The sequence below is a fragment of the Bidens hawaiensis genome, unplaced genomic scaffold (genome assembly GCF_021521415.1).
Source record: "Bidens hawaiensis isolate Kalapana, Puna unplaced genomic scaffold, B.hawaiensis_p1.1 tig00008796_1, whole genome shotgun sequence".
Lineage (NCBI taxonomy): Eukaryota > Viridiplantae > Streptophyta > Magnoliopsida > Asterales > Asteraceae > Bidens > Bidens hawaiensis.
Window position 1 is genome coordinate 738994 of NW_027491634.1, and position 13196 is coordinate 752189.

Genomic DNA, 13196 nt, shown 5'->3' on the forward strand with positions numbered 1-13196 from the left:
ATGACATCACCGAAACCGACCGAATTCGCATCGATTTACTAACTCAACGCTTGGGTTTTATCACTATCTGAGTTTTATCGAACTGCCCGGCACAACGCATAACGTAAAAAACTAGTTATAATTAATTTGTATGAAATTTGAGTACTACCGACCCATGTGTGACAAGCCGATAATAATGATCTCATTCTACTAGACTAGACTAGTCAAACTAAAACCTTTTATTCTCTAACATTCCACACGTTTCTAAAATGAGCAGTGTTTTTTTAGCATCACCGTCCACCACCGTTGACCAAGTTTGACTCCCGACGCTCAAAACTAATAATCAAAATTTTAAATATCAGACAGACAGCCATAATAATACCAGTCAAATCCCATCTGCTATCATAAACCGCAAACTCCCAGCGCACGTTAGCACCATGCCGGAAATCAACCCAAAAACCGGTTACTGCCACTCAAACTCCACCTTCTACAGCAAACGGAAGCCAACGCCGTTACCGTCAAACCACGTACTCGACGTCACCACCTTCATCTCGGCGCGTGCGCACCACGGCACCACCGCCTACATCGACGGATCCACCGGCCAACGCCTCGCGTTCTCCGACGTCTGGCGATCAGTTGAGTCCGTCGCGTCAGCCTTATCCGACCACGGCATCCGTAAACACGACGTCGTTTTGCTCCTCTCGCCTAACTCAATCTTCTTCCCGATCGTTTGTCTCTCCGTTATGTCACTTGGCGCCATTATCACCACAGCTAATCCACTTAACACTAAAAACGAAATTAATAAACAAATTTCTGATTCGAAACCGGTGATTGCATTCACCACGCCCGAACTCGTTTCAAAACTCGCGGATTCGGATCTTCCGATTGTTTTGATCGGGTCGGGTACCCGACCGGACCGGACCGGGAGGATAGTTAACACGCTTGATGAATTAATGAAAAAGGAACCGAATCCGAGCCGGATAAAGGAACGAGTGACACAGGACGATACCGCTACGCTTTTGTACTCTTCGGGTACTACTGGAGCGAGTAAAGGCGTGATCTCGTCTCACCGGAACTTAATCGCGATGGTTCAAACGGTTATCGGGTGGTTTCAGCTGGAGAATGATCAGGAGAAGGAGAATTCGACGTTTTTGTGCACGGTTCCGATGTTTCATATATACGGATTGGTTGCGTTCGCTACCGGACTGATCGCGTCCGGTACAACGGTTGTGGTTTTGTCGAAATTCGACATCCACGATATGTTGTCCGCGATCGGGTTGTATAGTGTCGGGTACCTCCCGCTCGTGCCGCCGATACTCGTGGCGCTTGTCAATAACGCGGATCAAATTAGGTAATAATAATACTCTTAAGCGTGTGTAAATAATGGCGTAAAATTGTAAATGGTATATTGTATTGATATGCTTGGATGTGAAAAACATACGAATAGCTAAAGTAAGCTGGAGTAATTATGTTGATATTATAATAATTTGTTATTTTCTAATGAAAAAAAACTGTAGATTTATAATGTATAATATTTATTATTGTAGCTATTTGTACCTTTTAGTAGTTTTAGTAGTAGGCTAATTTTATTTGTACAGGCTTCGTTTCAAGGACATGAGATTTTATATGTAAAACATAGTTTTAAAATCATGTTCCGTTTAACTTCTACTAATTACATTGTGTCTAATAAATTTACTAGGAAAAAGTATGATCTTAGAAGCTTAAAGCGGGTATTATCCGGCGGAGCGCCGTTGAGTAAAGAATTGACTGAGGGATTTATGGAGAAGTATCCCGGAGTGACGATTATGCAAGGGTACGGGTTAACTGAGTCGACTGGAATTGGGGCGTCTACTGATACGGTGGATGAGAGCAGGAAGTACGGGACGGCTGGGATGTTATCGGCAAATATGGAGGCGAAGATCGTTGATCCGGATACCGGCAAGGCGCTGCCGGTTAACCGGACCTGAGAGCTTTGGCTTAAGGGTCCGACAGTGATGAAAGGTACGGTCGATTATTCTTTGTCTAGTTATTAATTAGTGTTATTTTAGTCAATCTAGTTGTCAAAATAAACAAGGTATCTACATTTATTCTTTGTCTATTTATTTTAGTGTTAGTTTAGTCAATCAACTAGTCAAAACTCAAAATAAGCATGGTATCTATATTTATACAAGGAATATTTAAATTGTGTTTAGTATTACTTATTAATGACTTAAAAGTATATGTAGCTATAGGCTATAGAACATATGAGGAAAGTAACTGGTAATGGTAGGCGCACCTATTAGGTGTACATCCAAAATAAAGTGATTATTATTATATGAAGTTTGAATTTATAAAGCCTTATTATATTTTCTCATCATACTGTCTCCATATTATATGCATGTTCGTTGTTGGTTCTTGGCCGTTTTTTGTGACAAAGATGAGAAAAGTAGTTCCACTTCCAAATGTCGGTTTTTAGTGCTAGCTCCTTTTATTTGTCTGTTTGTTTCTTTGCATTATGCACCTAAGAGCAATAATGGGACTATAAAGTTGACTCATTGAGTGTGAAGTTGTTTAATATCTTTTGTATATAATATAAGTTTAGATGGATTTAAGCTAAGAACTATATAGATATGTATATCTATTACTTTACATTTGATAGATAAGATTTTTTTAAGGGAGCTGCTATTTAGACACGCATAAGGGTTTTAGAGATGGTGTGTGTAAGAGAGAAATTATGAGTAAAAAGGGTGTGTGAATAGCAAAAAAGGAAGTTTGAATAGACAATGCCTTTTTTCAATCGTATCTCTTTCGCTCTCACACTAATGATTTTCTTACATGTACTGTACAAGTGTTTTGCAGTTTTACGGTCTCAACTTAAAATTGGTTGAGCACACCCTTATAAGCTTAACAACACAGAATTAGAACACTAATGCATTTTCATTTTCTTTTTTAGAATAAATCTTAATAAGTTAGTGGCATATTTTAGTTGTCTGCATTCAGATAGACCCATTTATAGGTTTTAAGATTTAAATTGCTCTATAAAGAGTAAATAAGGTTGCCATGTACTTAAATATCTTTATAATTAGGAAATAAAGAAAGTGTAATTAGCCTTTCATATACGAGCCTGTTTAAAAAGTTCGTTGCTGGCTGCTTGTTCGAAATCAGTTCATTTATAAATTGAGCAGAACCGAGCTTGAGCGAAGGCAAGCTCGCTAAATTGGCTCGTTTGAATTAAGCCAAAATTTTAAAGCTTATAAGTTGGAACCCAATTTCATTTAAATAACCCATATAATATGGTTCCTGGGCTCACTGGAGACCACAAATATATTTTAATATTAATTTTTTACTCAAATATTAAATTAAGTATTAAACTTTTTATGTTTAGTTTGAATGATCAGGCTCATCGATCCACGAGCTGGCTCGAGCTTTTTAAGAGCCCAGCTCGAGCCATAGCTGAAGCTGGCTTGGCTTGGCTCTCTTGTTAAGCATCCCTACTTTTATCAGATTTGATCAATGGACGGTTGAGATCTCTTATGTTCATAAATCATGTTCTTGCAGGTTACTTCAGTAATCCGGAAGCAACTGCGTCCACTCTAGATTCAACAGGATGGCTACAAACCGGAGACCTGTGCTACATTGATGAAGACGGGTTCATCTTCGTGGTTGATCGTTTAAAAGAGCTCATCAAATATAAAGGATATCAGGTTCCTCCAGCAGAACTCGAAGCCTTATTACTAACACACCCTGAAATCGACGATTGTGCTGTAATCCCGTAAGTCAGCATTAATTTTATTTTTATTTTTTTTATCTTTTTATCATGAGTACCTGTCAGTAAAACACATTGCGCCCACCAATACCCTGCTAATCAACCATACGGCCACTGGCCACAGGTTTCCTGACAAGGACGTTGGACAATTTCCGATGGCGTATGTGGTGAGGAAAGAAGGAAGTAATTTAACCGAAAAGGGAGTTATGGAATTTGTTGCTAAACAGGTACTTGTATCATTTGAGGTTTCGGGTATAAGTTTTATGTTTTTGTTAACTTATTGCAACGAGATATACGGGTATAAACATAAATCGTTGATATAGGTGGCTCCATACAAGAGAATAAGGCGAGTTGCCTTCATCAGGTCGGTCCCGAAGAACCCGTCCGGGAAGATATTGAGGAAAGATCTGATACAACTTGCAACTTCCAAATCCAAAATGTAAGAAAGAATAAAAGGATAAATGGGCTTTCTGAGGAGATACAATACAAGAGATCAGTGCTCGATTCTAAACATAGCGGGCCTAGCCCGTTTATGTAATTGGGCTCGGCCTGCCTATAAGCCAATTCTAGTAGTTTTCTTTATTTTTTTCATGAGTAATGTGTATTTTTTTAATGGTATTCTGTTTGTATAATCTTTTGGTTTCAAGGTAGAGATTATTAGAGATTAGTGGAACAAAGTTATTATTAGTAAAAGTTATTATAGTTTGTAATAGTTGGTCACTTTGAATGGTAATAAATAATAATTACTTTTAACAAGATATTTAACAAGTAAAAATCTTAATTTTTTTTATAATGTCCTCTGGAGATTACTTTTTAACACAACTACTTAAAAAGTTATTTTTTATAAATGTTTTTAGGAATCACGCAATCAGTGTTTTAATAATCAGGTTTGGCGGGGCTTAATCGTTACATGTCACTACGCCGATGAAATATTTTGATAATCGATCCTATTAATCGGTAGTCGGATCTAGTCTGCCTAAATCGAACATTTTCTTTTAACTTTTTAATTTATTTTATATTTATTAAGTTTTTTATATATATTGGCTTTTATCCCCGTAGTACGGGGTTCTTTTACATTATTCTTTTCTATATTTATATATTTTTATTTTAATTTTATTTATTATAATAAAGTTAATAATATATTTGAGATTTGATAGTGAAAGGGTTTTACAAATAAATGAGATGTTATAACTCATTTAAAAGTGATCTGGATTTGGTGAGACCCATGACTCGCTTATTTTTTTACTATAAAGTTGTTTCTTAATTATAAATAATATTTTTAAAAAAATCGTGGATATTAATTTTTAATATACCCCTTTTATAGGATTTTCATATCAAACATTTGAAGAGATTAATTTTTAATTTAATGAGATATTATAACCCGTTTAATGGCTATCTGGGTTTGTTTATACCCATACCCATGAATTCGGGTCAAATCCATGGGAAGCCTTCATTTGCAAACAAAGTTTGTTGATTAATTTTTTTCACATAAGGGGATACCTTTTTATATTTTCTTCTTGAATGGCGTTAAAATGCTAAACGGGTGTATAAACCATGTGCCGTGGTTTAAGGATGACAAAATTGGTATTAGTACCGATTAAGTGTCGTTGATACCAGATCAATACCAAGTTTTGAATTTTCGGGTACCGACATGGTACATGTATTTTCCGAATTTTACCTTTAATACCGTATCGTACCGGTACCGAACCGAATATTTCGGTACCGGTATCACGAAATAACTATTTTTGTTGTTTTTTTTTTTTTTTGCAACGTCAACATAACTTCTTAGAAATGTAATCATATGACGAAAATAATAACACTAAATTATAGCTCAATAAGCATGTGGTATATATCGCAAATGACACTATTAGACATAGTAACAGATCCTCATATTTTTTGGAAATGCAAAAACTGAATTATTTGTATAGTAACGTAACGTGATAAACGATGATTTCCCTTTCGTTCCAAAAAGCAAAGCATCACGACGACATTGATTGAGGATGGTAATATATTGCATTACTGTTAAAAGGTTGATTAATTGCTATTATATATATATTAAAAAGCAAAAGTTGGTTAACTCACAAAAGTTACTATTCATAAGCATTAATCACTAACTTTTATACATGTGTGTATGGTAGTTAAAACTTTAATAGATTTTATACATATTAGTCCCTTCAAATATTTTTTTTACATGTATGTCTTGTTCATTGTATGTGTGTTTTTGTTTGTTTGTACCGTGTGATGATGATTAGCAACTTCTATTAATGTCTACTTCTCTAGGAAACAACAGTGACCAGCCGTTTCTTATCAACCAACACGGTAGCATCATCTAGCGGTTCGTCAGCCGACAACGAACAACACCAGTTTCACAACTCCTTACCAAGTGTTTAATTCCCTTTTTATCTCTTTACATCGCCTTCAAACTTTCTTATCTTCTACGAGGCCTGGTACTGATTGTCGTGTGTTGTTTTGGGGTTTATACCTTTGTTTTTCTAAGTTATTGATTGACATCTACAGCTGTCAACAATTTGGGTTAGAGTTCATGTATGTTGTTCACGGCTTCTAAGTTACGTATATAGTAGCCACAATTATATTAACCATTCAACCTAATAGCAAAAAAACAAATTTTCTCTTTGACTGTTATGTATACATGATTTTTTATAATTCAAAGGCCTGTAAGTATCATATTAGATTTCATCATTGTTTAGAGCATTAAATTATCAATGCATACGAACACAATTCTGGAAATACAGAATGATGAGAGTTATTTTATGTTGCATTCAGGTATTATGAAAGTGTCATTGCTTTACTAAAAAAACATGACATCATTCAGGTGTTTGTTACATGTTAAACTTTCTGCGCATTCGAACTTATAATGCAAACTCGACCTCTTTTATGATTTAACGTGCCTGCTGTAGCGCGCGGGTAATAATACTAGTTCATAAATGAAAAGGGTAATCAAATCATGTGACATTTTCATAACAAATAAAAAAAAAGCGACACGACATGCATGTGCATTATACTCCGTAACAAAACAATAAAACAACTTGAAAGATGAAATAAAGTTCCATGATATGCTTAGAGTTAATAATTTTATAGTTTAACAAAGTTTATCAATATTTCGTATACGAACACTGTAATAGTGTAATGTGACCTAATGTCCTATGAAAGTTACAAGGAAACGTATTTGGGCCGTTAAATAGTTCAATGGCTTGGCTAATACATTCCACTATAGTGTCATTCAAGTTGGAAACGAGTGCGCACTTGGACAACCATTATTATTGTTCCAAATTCCAATCAATTTCTAAAGGGTTTACGGGTTTACGTCTAGAGAAAACGAGAGTTAAAAGTAGGTTTTGTTCATAATCGTGGATCATGCATGTATACTTACTTTAAAATGCACGTCTTTCAATGATTGAAAATTATAAACGTATAAAGTTTGCAATTTGGGAGTGGGAGGTGAGGGGTCATTGTCTTCAGAGGCTATAGAGTTAGAGTTAGTGTCACAAATCAATTTCTGAAAGGTCGTCTATAGAGAAAATGAGAAAGTTTTAAAGTATGTGTTGTTAATAATCGTGGATCAAACATAAATATACCTACATATTAAAATACACATCTTTTAGTGACTAAAAAGTATGAAAGTATAAATGTCACAATTTGGGTGGGGGAGAGAAAACGGGGGGAGAGGGGGGGGGGGGGTGTTTGGTTGTCATACTTAAGTCATTTTTAGAATGTCATACTCTTAACCACTTCCCCTTCCTAAGTCTTTGTTTGTGCGACGGATCCAATCAAAGAACCTGGAAGAAGTGGCGGACCATCGCATGCCTAGTCCACATGTCATCTTGTTAGCTATCCAGACAAATAAAATAGTAAGACCAAGTTAAAAATGAACCTTATTATTGATCATGTACATTACTGTTGAGTGTCTGGTATGTTTAAATAGCACCCCTTCAAAGTTATTTGTTCGCTTAACCTTACCACCTCTAACTTGACACTAATTGATTTTGGGTTTTAGTGACGAGTTTTGATCTTTGTTAATATTTGTTAGCTATCTATAAATAAAGGTTATATTACTATTTAATCTTATCCCAAACCAATTTAAAAAGAGTATTAAAATTAAAGACATCGGTCCATTTATGCAAGTTAAATGTCACCACTTTATCATATCACCTATATATTATCTTAAGATTACGATGGTGTAACTATATTCTTTTCTAAAAAAGTTTTAAGGCAACTTGACTGTGAATTCAAGCTTAAGTGCTCTTTAGCTCCACTTGTCTTAAATTATTTGATTTGTCTTATTAGTATTGCTCAAATCCACAAATAACAGGCTTTAGAATAAATTAAGCAATAAAATTTGTAAAGTTACACAACTTGCTTTATATATAAAAACAATAAGCTACCTATATACTAATAAAATAAAATAATCTAGACACATGGTATTCTGAGGTTAATTCTTACTATCAAATTCTCGCCTAGCTAAATCACTTCTCTTCTATTGATGGAAAACAAAAGAAAATATATTTGTTCTAAATATAATATTGATTATAAATTCAGCATACCGTATTAATTGAATTATTAATGCTATAAATTTTATTGTAAACATACGTGATATAAAAATATTAATATATATAATAATTACGTGTCATAAAAATCTTTTCTTTAAAATTAAAATGTATATAAAAGAATTTGTGTGTAAAGAATACACTAACATTTAATTTTTAAGACATCTTCATATTGAAGAAAACTATAATAATTTTGTTTACTTTTTACAAATATCCAATGTTTAATAAGTTTTAAAAATCATAGACAAATTTTTGATTTTTTATATTTAATATAAAACTATTGTAACAGTTGAACAATGTGTGTTTATAAAGATATCATGAAAGCTGTTTAAAAAGGAAAATCTAGTGTCTTTTTTAGTTTATGATTTGAGTTTAGGGTATGGAATGAAAACATTTATGTGAAAGGCTTAAACTACATCCTTCATATCTAAAGACCTCATTGTTTTAAATGCTACTTTCAATAGTATTATTTTTTACATTAATTATCTTTTATTTTATTTGTATTAAATTATTTATTAATTATTCATTGTAATTTATAGATTAACTTATACCGTATAATACACGCGGTTCTAAAGCTAGTTAATTTATATTAGAAGTAGAAATGTGGGTTTTACCCAATTCTAGATATGTTTAATTATTTCCAACTAATAGCTTAGAAGTGTTTGATTTCGAAACCTTATAACAAATTTTTTGGATGCGTATATGTGGTTGAAATGAGACATATATCAAATATGTATAACATTTAGGAAAAATCCATATTTATTTTGGACTAAAGTTGTTAACCTTGAAAATTGAAGGATTAAAATAATCTCAAAATCAAGTAATGGGAAAAAGGAGATAAGAAAAAAATTAAGCATCTTATGTTTAAGAAAGTAGGAAAATCCATCCCACATGGAAAGATGGAAGAAAAGGGAAGCATTCCCCATGGGTATAAATAAGGAATAGAATTTTCATCCCACATGGAAACAAGTAAAGAAATGGAAGCTCTTTATAAGGAAGCAAGTTTCCATAGAAATATTTAATGTGGCTAATCACTCTCCATAGTCCTAGGGGAGGGTGCGAAGCACTCGACGCGCACGCGCACGGACTCTGACTCTGACACTGGCGATGGGCGTAATGTGGCGTTATGATGGCGCACTTGGCACTTCGCACGCTAGTGAAAAAATCTGATAATTCCATGACCCATCGCGCTACGCGATGAGCCCAGGAACAGCTAGAGATGTTCAACGAAACCGGTTCCTGGAACCGAACCGGTGGACCCGAACCGGACCCGAACCGGTTCCTACACGTTTTTTGTAGGAACCGGACCCTATCTGATTCAACCCGATGATCAGTGACCGGTTCTTGCATTTCTGAGTGGGGGCGGGTAGGAACCGGAACCGGTTCTGGAACCGAACCATCCAGAACCGGTTCCTAACCGGTTCTAGAAGATATTGCAAACAGAATGCACGAAGACCTAACATATCTTCTAATATTCTAATATGAAAGATGATTTAGATCACTTAAAGACGACTTGACCATCTTAAGGTTAATTATGAACATGCATCACCTATCCTTTATTACACGTGCCTTGTATACTGAAATTCATATAAGCTCTTTATTGACTTAAGAATTTTCTACTAGTTTAGTTTAATTAGACATGGTATGCTCAAATGATCGACGATTGAGCTCGAATGACGATGAACCGCCCATCTGCCATGGTTCTTCTGCTACTTGGCTATTCAAATTTCAATAAGATCCTTGTTAGATACATCGACTTGTATGACATTGCATCGACTACATATGTTCTTTTTATGAAATTCTTCAATTTTTGATGTTTGTTTGAGTTGATTTTATCTTTACAAGCTATTAATGATGGACTATGCATTAGCCATCCCTCTGGTTCTATATATCATGATTTTCTTTTCACTTGTTTGATCTTTTGAATACTTATTGTGATGATTTAAGAATATAGAATATGAATATAAATTTAAATATTTATATCTATGGATATTTAGTAAAAAATTATAATCTCTCTAACAAATCAACTGATGCATGGAACATATTCCACTAAAATTGTTTCTAGTTTTAGATTTGAATAATTGTCACTATGAAACAATTAGCTAGTGACTCTGGGAACGATCACTAATGGTGGCATTTTAGCCTTAGGAACAAACATATATTTGCAATTCTGTATTCTAGATAAATCAATGTAACACTTCTAAAGGTCAATATTACACCTATACATAAACTTTTCAATAAAATGTTTTAATGACATTATTTCACTAAGATTTCCACTATAACTTTTTCAGCATAAAAAACCCTGACGTTTTCACGCTAATCTACGAAATCATCTAAATCGCAGATTGTGATGATTGATGAACAAATTATCTTGAAAATATTATGATGGGAAACCATAAAAACAAGATTTTAACATGATACCACTTACCACCACATAAAGATTTTATTTGACGAATTTCTATGAAGTACACCCTAAAAGCATTGTACTTTTAAGACTATAAATCGCAAACGAAAAACGAAAAAAAAAATAAAAATTTTTTACACTGTAACCGGTTGGAACCGGTTACGGTACAGGAACCGGGTTATGAACCGGTAAGAACCGGTTAGATAGGTTAGGGGTCCGAGGGTGGGAGAACCGGTTCGGTTCCCTAACCGGTTCGAGCCTGGAACCGGTTTAAAAGGGGGTTTTGAATATAGGAACCGGTTAGGAACCGGTTCCGGTTCCTAGTCCCAAACCGTTTTGAACATGGCTAGGAACAGCATCATCGCGCTACGCGATGCTCTTCCCCAGAAATCAGAAAAAAGGGGGCGCTGCGCCGCGCGATGACCAAGGGATAAGGGGCATCGCGCTACGCAATGACCCCATTAAGCAACCGGTGCCACGTGTCCAGCCACGTGTCAATACGTTGCAACATCTCAACAATTGCGGCGTCACGCTACACGATGCCCTAAGAGAAGGGACCATCGCGCTACGCGATGGATCCAAATTTCGGCTATAAAATGGAGGGATCACGGCATTCACAACTCACACCTCCAACACACATTTTCACACACTTTTACACACACTAGTCTTGGTTTGCGTGCCGGTCTCGTGGAACGTGCCAAGCTCCGAAACTCTGACAGTTTAAGTAGTAGTACGCGATATAAAGTAGAAGTGCCGCTCGATCAGTCATAGGCAATTAACTCCAAATACCCGTGTGAGGTAGGGGTTCTGATTAAGTTATTATTATTATTATTATTATTATTATAATAGCTTAGACCATAATCGGGGGTATAGCTCGAACCTTGATCACTGTTAAATATAATATAGCTTTTCATAAGCAAAGGTTATAGTTAATTATAGTTTCTTCATCATTAAAAAACGTAATTATTTTCATGCAAAGGATATAATTAAATAGTATTTCTTAATGATTAAGAAATATACTATTCACACAGGTAATGTAATGTTTCTTCTTGAAGAAGAAACCTGGTATAAATGTTTCTTCCTGAAGAAAAAACATGATATATAATTAATAAATAAATAAAGGGACTAAATGTCCACATGTTTTATACAAACAAATAAATAATCAGGGTTACAACTACAAAACAGACTACGAGGTCTGAAGCTAGATCGTAGATCTAGATATTTATACAAATTTTATTCTCGTACTATAGGTCCGAGATAACAATCAATCAATCAATCAACAAGGTGAAAACAGAAACAGGAATCAGTAACATAAACTGATTTACTGACAGGGGTTAGTAACATAAGCTGATCAATATACAGGAATCAGTGTCAGAAACTGATTTACAATCATATAAGGTGAATATGCCCCAACCTTTTACAATTCTTTTAGAGTTTGAACTGTTTACATAGGATTTACGAATCCTTAAAACTTTGTGTTACAATAATGAGAAACGGGCATACTCAAATTAAGAGTATACGTGTGTCTGGATTGATACATACATGGTGACTCAGAGTTCCCCGAGGCCATGCATATCATCAAACATGCCTCTGGTAGTCTACGGGACTGATCAGATAAATGATATTGTGTATATGATTAATTGTACATGTACTTAGGGTAATTGTAACCCAATTGAGTTGGGTGCCTAATGATTATTGTCACAAAGGTATTATTATTGTTTACACACTAGTATTATTGAGTCAGCGTCATTCACCGGCTGTGTGCTGACGTATTTTTCCCCTACATTTCAGGGAAATTGTAAAGAATAGAACTGACAGGCAAGACTGATAGAAAATTTAAGACATAGTCATTAGAGGTGATCTGATGGCTCAGATATTTTATTTAGAATATTATTAATAAATTATATTTTCAAAAGACAGTTAATTGAAATATCAAACGGATATTTTGACCCGACATTTTATAAATGAATATTATATTTTAAAAGACTTCCGCTAATAACCCGCAACTCTGATATATTCTCAAAACATATACCAACTAACGGGTGTCGCACCCAGGCCCTGAGTCGGGGTGTGACAGGTTGGTATCAGAGCCAGGTTCTTAGCGAATTAGGTATACTTATTACCTAAGCTTTGACTAGAAATAAGGATATGTTGAAAATATTGGTATTCAATACCAACTGATATAATCACTGAATGATACGGATAGGATTTATTCCTACATGAGTACTGATTCAAACAAAATAGGTACTTAACTGAAAGTATCTAAAATACAGTCACTGAATAATAAAACTGTTACGGATAAGATAGGAACGCGATCCTATTTCTCATCTAACATCGTACAGATGTCTGATCGTCAGTCCAGCCAAGGATCATATCAACCTCGGTCAGGTAAAGGAAAAGGGTGCATAGGGACAACTTTACTCCCAATCCCTATATCTAGTAGTGAAGACTCACATCAGACCTTAATGGAGGAAAATTCAGATTCATTCGATTCCAACATCCC

At 34.9% G+C, this 13196-nt stretch overlaps 2 pseudogenes across 2 annotated transcripts in view; both read left to right on the top strand.

Annotated features, from left to right (window-relative positions):
- LOC143529989 (lysine histidine transporter-like 8) overlaps positions 1 to 13196 on the top strand; it is a 132141-nt pseudogene that overhangs the window by 80741 nt on the left and 38204 nt on the right. The gene's annotated exons all lie outside the window — the stretch shown is intronic.
- On the top strand, positions 402 to 4285 carry LOC143529988 (peroxisomal OPC-8:0-CoA ligase 1-like; annotated as a pseudogene). The gene is made up of 5 exons (XR_013134765.1): positions 402 to 1330; positions 1679 to 1980; positions 3517 to 3730; positions 3849 to 3951; positions 4048 to 4285. The product of XR_013134765.1 is annotated as a peroxisomal OPC-8:0-CoA ligase 1-like (transcript).